This window comes from Procambarus clarkii, chromosome 25 (genome assembly GCF_040958095.1).
Source record: "Procambarus clarkii isolate CNS0578487 chromosome 25, FALCON_Pclarkii_2.0, whole genome shotgun sequence".
NCBI lineage: Eukaryota > Metazoa > Arthropoda > Malacostraca > Decapoda > Cambaridae > Procambarus > Procambarus clarkii.
This window is the reverse complement of record NC_091174.1, coordinates 18674985-18682203: the sequence shown is the minus strand read 5'-3', so window position 1 is coordinate 18682203 and position 7219 is coordinate 18674985. Positions and strand designations below refer to the sequence as shown.

The window sequence follows — 7219 nt, the reverse complement described above, 5'->3', positions numbered from 1 at the left end:
CATTCCCTCTCCTCGGCTCTGTAATAAGTGCTGGAGGTTTGGGCATGGTGCCCTCCGCTGCTCTGGAACTCTCTCTCTCTGTCCTTTGTGTGGGGGCGAAGGTTACCCTAAGTCGGAGTGCACTTCTCCCCAGGCTCGCTGCCTCAATTGCGGCAGCGAGCCCACCCTACCTTCTCCCGTGCTTGTATACATTACAAGCTTTAGGCAGCTGTCCTCAACTTGAAGCACCGAGAGCATTTATCTTTTCCTGAGGCGAGACGCCAGGTTCGCTAGCTCCCACCTTATGCTAACGTCTCTTATGCTCGCGTGTTGTGCTCTTCCTCTCCTCGTCCTTCCCACCTTCCTCAGACTCATAACCGTCTCCAGGCCTTGAACCCTGATACGCCCACCGGCCCCTCCTCTGTTCCTTTCAGTTCTGTCCCGAAGGGTCCTCCTCTTGGTCCTCTATCTGGGGTTCCCCCTTCTTTCTGCCAGGTCTGTCATGTCTCCTGTGTCTTCTTCTTCGTCTCCCTCTGATCCTCCTTCCCGTCCTTCTCCTCCGTCTATTGGTTCTCCACACTGCCTGTCGGTACGGGCTGATGTCCATCGCTCTCCCAACGGCCGTCGTGTGTGCTCTCGTTCAGCTTCTCCTGTTGAGACGCTGGACTCCGTTGTCCAGTACGTAATTGCTGGGATACCTGTCTCTTTGAGTCAGAAGCGTAAGCCTGGCTCCTCTCCTTCCTCCTCCTCGGCGGGTAAAAAGGCTTCGCTTTCTTCCTCGCCCCCCTACTTCTGACTCTCTCGCTCCGTCCCCTCCCGTTTCGGTGGTTCCGTCCTTAGTTCCTGCTATGGAGGTCTCTTTGGCCCCCACTTCCCTCTCGGTTGGTGCCCTTGCTGAAGTGCATCCCCTTGTTTCTGTCCCTCCTGCTGCTGTCCTTGACCCTCGGTTATTCCCCCCCCCCCTCTTCCTCCTTCAGACCCTCCTCGTCCGCCCCTGGTCGGTCCTCTAGCTACCTTCCCTCCTTTACTCAGTTTACCCATGCCCCCTAAACCTGACTTCGCTGACCCTGACCCTGATCCTGCGCTTCTTTTGCGTGCTGAGTTCCCTTTTCGCCTTTGTTTCTTCGTTGTTCTCTGTTGGTGTCCTTCCTCTTCTCGTCGATGTCTATTCTTCAATGGAACGTTCGAGGTTATTACGCCAATTTCCTCGAACTCCAGCTTCTGATTTCGCGGTTTTCACCCCTTTGTGTCTGTCTCCAGGAGCCGATGCTTGGTGCTCGTCCTGGTCGCTTTCGTGGCTATTCCTTTCTCTTCCCTCCCCCCCAGCTGTTGCTGGGGCTCCTAACTCTTCTGCTCTCTTGATTCGCTCTGATGTTCCCTTTGTCCCCTTACTTTTTCCTTCGCCTCTCCATTGTTCTGCTGCACGAATCTTTGTGAGGAAATGGTACACCGTTTGTTCCATTTATCTCCCCCCGAGTATCCCGCTTTCTCTTCCCAATCTGAGACACCTACTGGACTCCTTGCCGGAGCCTGTGCTCCTGCTAGGTGATTTCAATTGTCGTCATTCCCTTTGGGGTGATGTTCTGACGATCACCTGGGGTCGCCTTCTTGAGCTGTTCATCCTCTCTCTTCTTCTCTGTCTCTTCTGAATTCTGGTGAGCCCACGCATTTGGACTCTCGAACTCGCACCCTTTCCTGTCTTGATCTTTCTCTTTGCTAGTCTTCTCTTTACTTCGATTTCACGTGGCAGATTCTTGATGACCTCCATGGCAGTGACCATTTCCCCATCCTTGTTACATTTTTCTCTTTCCACCCTCCCCTCTCCTTCCCTAGGTGGCAGTTTGCTAAGGCAGACTGGAACCTATTTACCCTCAGTGCTGCTCTCTCTCTGACCTCTCCCTTCTGCCTCTCTCTCACTCTCTCTTCCTTTTTCATTACACCGTCTTTGACGCTCCCCTCCGCTCTATTCCTCGCTCTTCCTCTCGGGGCCCATGGAAGTGCGTTCCTTGGTGGAATACAGACTGTGCTCGGGCTGTCCGCTGTAAGCATGCAGCCTGGAAGAGACACCGCCGCCGGCAGACGGCCGATTCTTTTCTTTTATTTCGGAAGAAGAGTGCGGTGGCCTGTAGGGTCATCCGTACCGCTAAACGTGAATGTTGGGCGTCTTATTTATCCACCATTACGTCCGACACTCCTCTGACGCAGATCTGGAAGCGTATCCGCAAGATAGCGGGTAAGTTCGTTCCCGATGTCTCACCGGTCCTTCACCTCCGTGGTACTCTTGTGGTGGACCCGTTGCAGGTCACTACCGAACTGGGTTCCCACTTTTCTTCTGTTAGCTCTGGTTTTCATCTTCCCCAATCTTTCTTTCTTCGTAAACCTGCCCTTGAATCTTGTCATTTGGATTTCTGTACTCATCTTCGCCTTCCCTATAATGATTCTCTCTCTCTCTCTCTCTCTCTCTCTCTCTCTCTCTCTCTCTCTCTCTCTCTCTCTCTCTCTCTCTCTCTCTCTCTCTCTCTCTCTCTCTCTCTCTCTCTCTCTCTCTCTCTCTCTCTCTCTCTCTCTCTCTCTCTCTCTCTCTCTCTCTCTCTCTCTCTCTCTCTCTCTCTCTCTCTCTCTCTCTCTCTCTCTCTCTCTCTCTCTCTCTCTCTCTCTCTCTCTCTCTCTCTCTCTCTCTCTCTCTCTCTCTCTCTCTCTCTCTCTCTCTCTCTCTCTCTCTCTCTCTCTCTCTCTCTCTCTCTCTCTCTCTCTCTCTCTCTCTCTCTCTCTCTCTCTCTCTCTCTCTCTCTCTCTCTCTCTCTCTCTCTCTCTCTCTCTCTCTCTCTCTCTCTCTCTCTCTCTCTCTCTCTCTCTCTCTCTCTCTCTCTCTCTCTCTCTCTCTCTCTCTCTCTCTCTCTCTCTCTCTCTCTCTCTCTCTCTCTCTCTCTCTCTCTCTCTCTCTCTCTCTCTCTCTCTCTCTCTCTCTCTCTCTCTCTCTCTCTCTCTCTCTCTCTCTCTCTCTCTCTCTCTCTCTCTCTCTCTCTCTCTCTCTCTCTCTCTCTCTCTCTCTCTCTCTCTCTCTCTCTCTCTCTCTCTCTCTCTCTCTCTCTCTCTCTCTCTCTCTCTCTCTCTCTCTCTCTCTCTCTCTCTCTCTCTCTCTCTCTCTCTCTCTCTCTCTCTCTCTCTCTCTCTCTCTCTCTCTCTCTCTCTCTCTCTCTCTCTCTCTCTCTCTCTCTCTCTCTCTCTCTCTCTCTCTCTCTCTCTCTCTCTCTCTCTCTGAACTTCGGTCTGCCCTGGCCCTCTGCAGTTCTACGGTGGCGGGCTCTGATGGCATTCATTATGAGATGCTTCGCCATCTCCCTCCGTGCACGTCTCAGTATTTACTGAGTCTGTATAATCGGATCTGGGAGTCGTCGTCAGTCCCTGAGGACTGGCTCGATGCCGTTGTCATCCCTGATCACAAACCAGGGCCTCTGGGAACATCCCCTAAGGACTTTCGCCCTATTGCCCTCACAAGTTGTGTCTGCAAACTCTTTGAACGTATGGTTAACGTTCGTCTGATGTGGTTCTTGGAACACCATTACCTCCTCTCCCCTTCTCAATTTGGTTTCCGCAAGTGCCGCAGCACAACAAATATCCTGGTGAACTTGGAGGTCTATATTCGTACTGCTTTTGCTGCGAAGACCTCTGTTGTTGCCGTCCTTTCTGACCTGGAAAAGGCTTACGACACCACTTGGCGATATCATATTCTATCTCAACTTCATTCTTTTGGCCTTCGTGGTCATCTCCCTCTCTTTCTCCGCAGCTTTCTCTCTCGTCGTTCCTTTCGGGTGAGGTTGGTACCGCTCTCTCTGCCTCTTTTCAGCAATACAAAGGTGTACCCCAGGGTAGTGTTCTGAGCACTAATCTTTTTCTGATTGCCCTCAATGGTCTGCTTTCCTCTCTTCCTTCAGGCGTCTTCTCCGCTCTCTATGTCGATGATCTTACCCTTTGCTGTCAGGGTGACGATTCGCCTCTCCTTCAACGCCGGCTTCAACTTGCGATTGATACCGTGTCGTCTTGGGCCACCGATCATGGCTTCAAATTCTCTTCTACTAAACTTGTGCTATGACTTTTACTCGGATTCGGGTCTTTCTTCGTCCCTCTTTGTCACTTTATGGTCATCCCCTTGAGTACAAAGATTCTGCGAAGCTTTTGGGGTTATTCTTTGACACTGGTTTGTCTTGGTCTCCCCATATCTCTTACGTCCGTGTTGAGTGCTCTAAGACCCTCACCCTCCTTCGGATATTGTCCCATACTTCTTGGGGAGCGGATAAGCGCACTCTCCTTGCTTTACATTCCTCTATCGTCCTGTCTAAGCTCGATTGTGATTATCTTGCTTACTCGTCTTCTTCTCCGTCTACTCTTCGCCATCTTGATGCTTTGCACCATACTGGGTTGCGCCTCAGTTCTGGTGCCTTTCGTTCGACTCCCGTCCTCAGCTTGTATGCTGACACTGGCTTCCTATCTCTCAAGGACCGCCGTGATCGCTACTGTCTTCCCTATCTTGTGCGGTCCTTGCAACATCCTTCCTCTCGCCTCTGTCGTGCTCTAACATTTACCCCTCCTGCGGTTCTTGTTCCTCTTCACCACCTCCCTCTTTCTGTCCGGTTATCTCGCTTACAGGATTCTCTTTCCGTTCGTATTTCTAATATTTCTCTTCGTGTTGTTCCTTCTTTGCCCCTGAGGAGAGTCCCCCTTCCGCAGTTTTGTACATCCTTGACCCGCATCAATAAAGCTTTTACCCCTCCTACAGTTTTAAAACGCCCTTTCATTGAGCACTTTTCTTCTCACTCCCGCTCCGTTTCCGTCTTCATCGATGGGTCTAAGTCTGCGGACGGTGTTGGCTACTCTGTTGTTTTTCCTGATTGCACTTATATGTGTCGCTTACCTCCGGAGACTAGCATCTTCACAGCGGAGCTTTATGCTATTCTCTATGCTCTTCGTCTCCTACTTTCTTGTTGTCAATCTTCCTTTGTAGTTGTTGTTGACTCTCGTAGTACCCTCATGGCTCTCGGGTCCTTTAATCCAGTTCATCCAGTGGTTATCGAGATCCAGCATTGGCTGTTTCTTGCTCACAGTAAATTTAAGTCGGTTGAGTTTTGTTGGGTTCCCAGCCATATTGTGTCTCTTTAAATGAGTGTGCGGATGCTGCCGCCAGGGAAGCTGTCTGCTCTTGTCCCATCTCTCGTAAAGGTATTCCTTATTCCAACTTTTACCTGGTTTCCTATTCCTCCATCCTTACCCGTTGGCAGGCTTGTTGGTCGTCTGTTACAGGTAACAAACTACGTACTCTTAAAAGTTGTGTGTCCTCGTGGCCGTCCTCCTACCACTGTAACCGGCGATGGGAAACGGCTCTAGCGAGGTTGCGTATTGGCCATACTCGCTTAACTCATGATCACTTGATGGAGCGCCGCCCTGCTCCTTATTGTCCTAATTGCATTGTCCCTCTTACGGTCGTGCATATCCTTGTTGAATGTATTGACTTCCGGGACAAGCATGTGTCTTGTTATCCGACCGTCCCCCACGGTCACTTGTCTCTTGATAGTATTCTTGGTGACTCGGATACTTTTGATATCGTTTGCCTTATGCGTTTCTGTTCTCGTATTGGCATCCTTGGTGATATTTAGCGCCCTCTGATTATCCCGCACATTTGATGGTGCTACATAGCCTTCCCGGTTTGGTGCCTTTTGATAATTACTTACTTACTACTTGTAGACCCGTCTATAATGGCGTGTGGTGTCCAGAAGGAAATCTTCAGGTCTGTAGTTGCCTTTCCGTCAAAGAGGGGATGGCGCTCCAACCGAGACATCTTCGCCTGATGAATCGCTTGAATCAAAAGCAGAATCAGTGATCCTTGAAGGTTGAGTAGTAGCAGGCCCTGCAGCCATAGTGTAAGGTTCAGAGGGCATATACATTGTCTGTGGTGCAATGGTAGTAGATGGTTCTGTATGTGACACGGCGGCAGCCTGTACAGCTGCAGGGATGGTGGGTGGAGCTGCCGCAGATGTCATCATATGTGGAGGCGTCAGTTGCGCGGCTGCTTCCTCCACTGTAGGTGTAGGAACGGGCTCTGCAGCAGTGGACAGTGGATCTGGGAGCGCGGAAGCGTTCAGTGTTGTCTGGGTCAGAGGCCTGGGTAGAACTCGTAACTGGAGTTGAGGTGGTGTAGATGTCCTCTGGTACGGTGAAAGTTGGGAGGCCATTCGCAGTTTAGAGTATGTTCAGAATCCTCACATATTCCTGGTATTTGGTACATAGGTACAATAATATGTACATTGTAGCAAAATTTGCATTCAACATAACAACTGTGATATAAGTTGATAGCAGTGATTACAGTGGTGAAGTTGCATGTCTCAGGCACAATTATTGAGGGAGTTGGTAGCACAAGATACATTATGAGTTTAGTGTGTTATATGTTCTATGTGCTATACCAAGCCTAGGAATATTTAAGTTTGGTTTTTAGTTTTAGTTTTCCCACACTCTATAAAGTGAATAGTACCAAATTCTACTATCTAATTGCCTATGACGCCAATATATATACGATGGTCGTCATAGTTACAAAAAGTACTATATATACAGGAGGATGGGTTGTTAAGTAAACCATAAGTACCACAGTTGTAAGTGTCTCTGGCAGCTCAGCCTGTTTGGCGATCTAGATGACGTTAAGTGTAAAGTGTGTGGGCAAAGATTTTCGAAATTTTATGCACAAAATCTTTATAGAATATGTATTATATATTTTTTTCTACTGACTAAAACGACACGCCCGAACAGGGACTCGAACCCTGGACCCTTAGGTTAAAAGCCTAATGCTCTACCGACTGAGCTATCCGGGCTTGGACTATAACTAGGCGATTATTCAGAAAACTGCACTTACTATTATTTACTCATTGTCTAATTGACCTTCTTTGCATAAATTAGCAACGTGAGTCAACAGGTTTCTAAGCGTTATACTGCCGCTATGTTCAAAACTCAGCTGCAACTATTGTGTCACTATGTAACTTAACAGGATGGACGAGATGGCAGGATGGGATATCGAAGGTATGCAAATTAAATTGTACTACAAAACAACCTCCTCCGCAGTGAGTAGGATTTAGGATTTTTGTGCCCTCTGTAACCCTTTTTTACGCTACCGCTCACAGGATGGGAAAGGGGTGCACAATAAACTAGCCGCCTTCGGGCCGCAACAATCAAAATTTAGCTTGGGTTGGTGCACATT

The 7219-nt window shown here is 49.3% G+C and overlaps 1 non-coding gene across 1 annotated transcript; it reads right to left on the bottom strand.

Moving 5' to 3' along the window:
- Positions 1–6763: 6763 nt before the first annotated feature.
- On the bottom strand, positions 6764–6836 carry TRNAK-UUU (transfer RNA lysine (anticodon UUU)). Its single transcript has one exon. It is a non-coding gene; the product is annotated as a tRNA-Lys (tRNA).
- Positions 6837–7219: the final 383 nt, after the last annotated feature.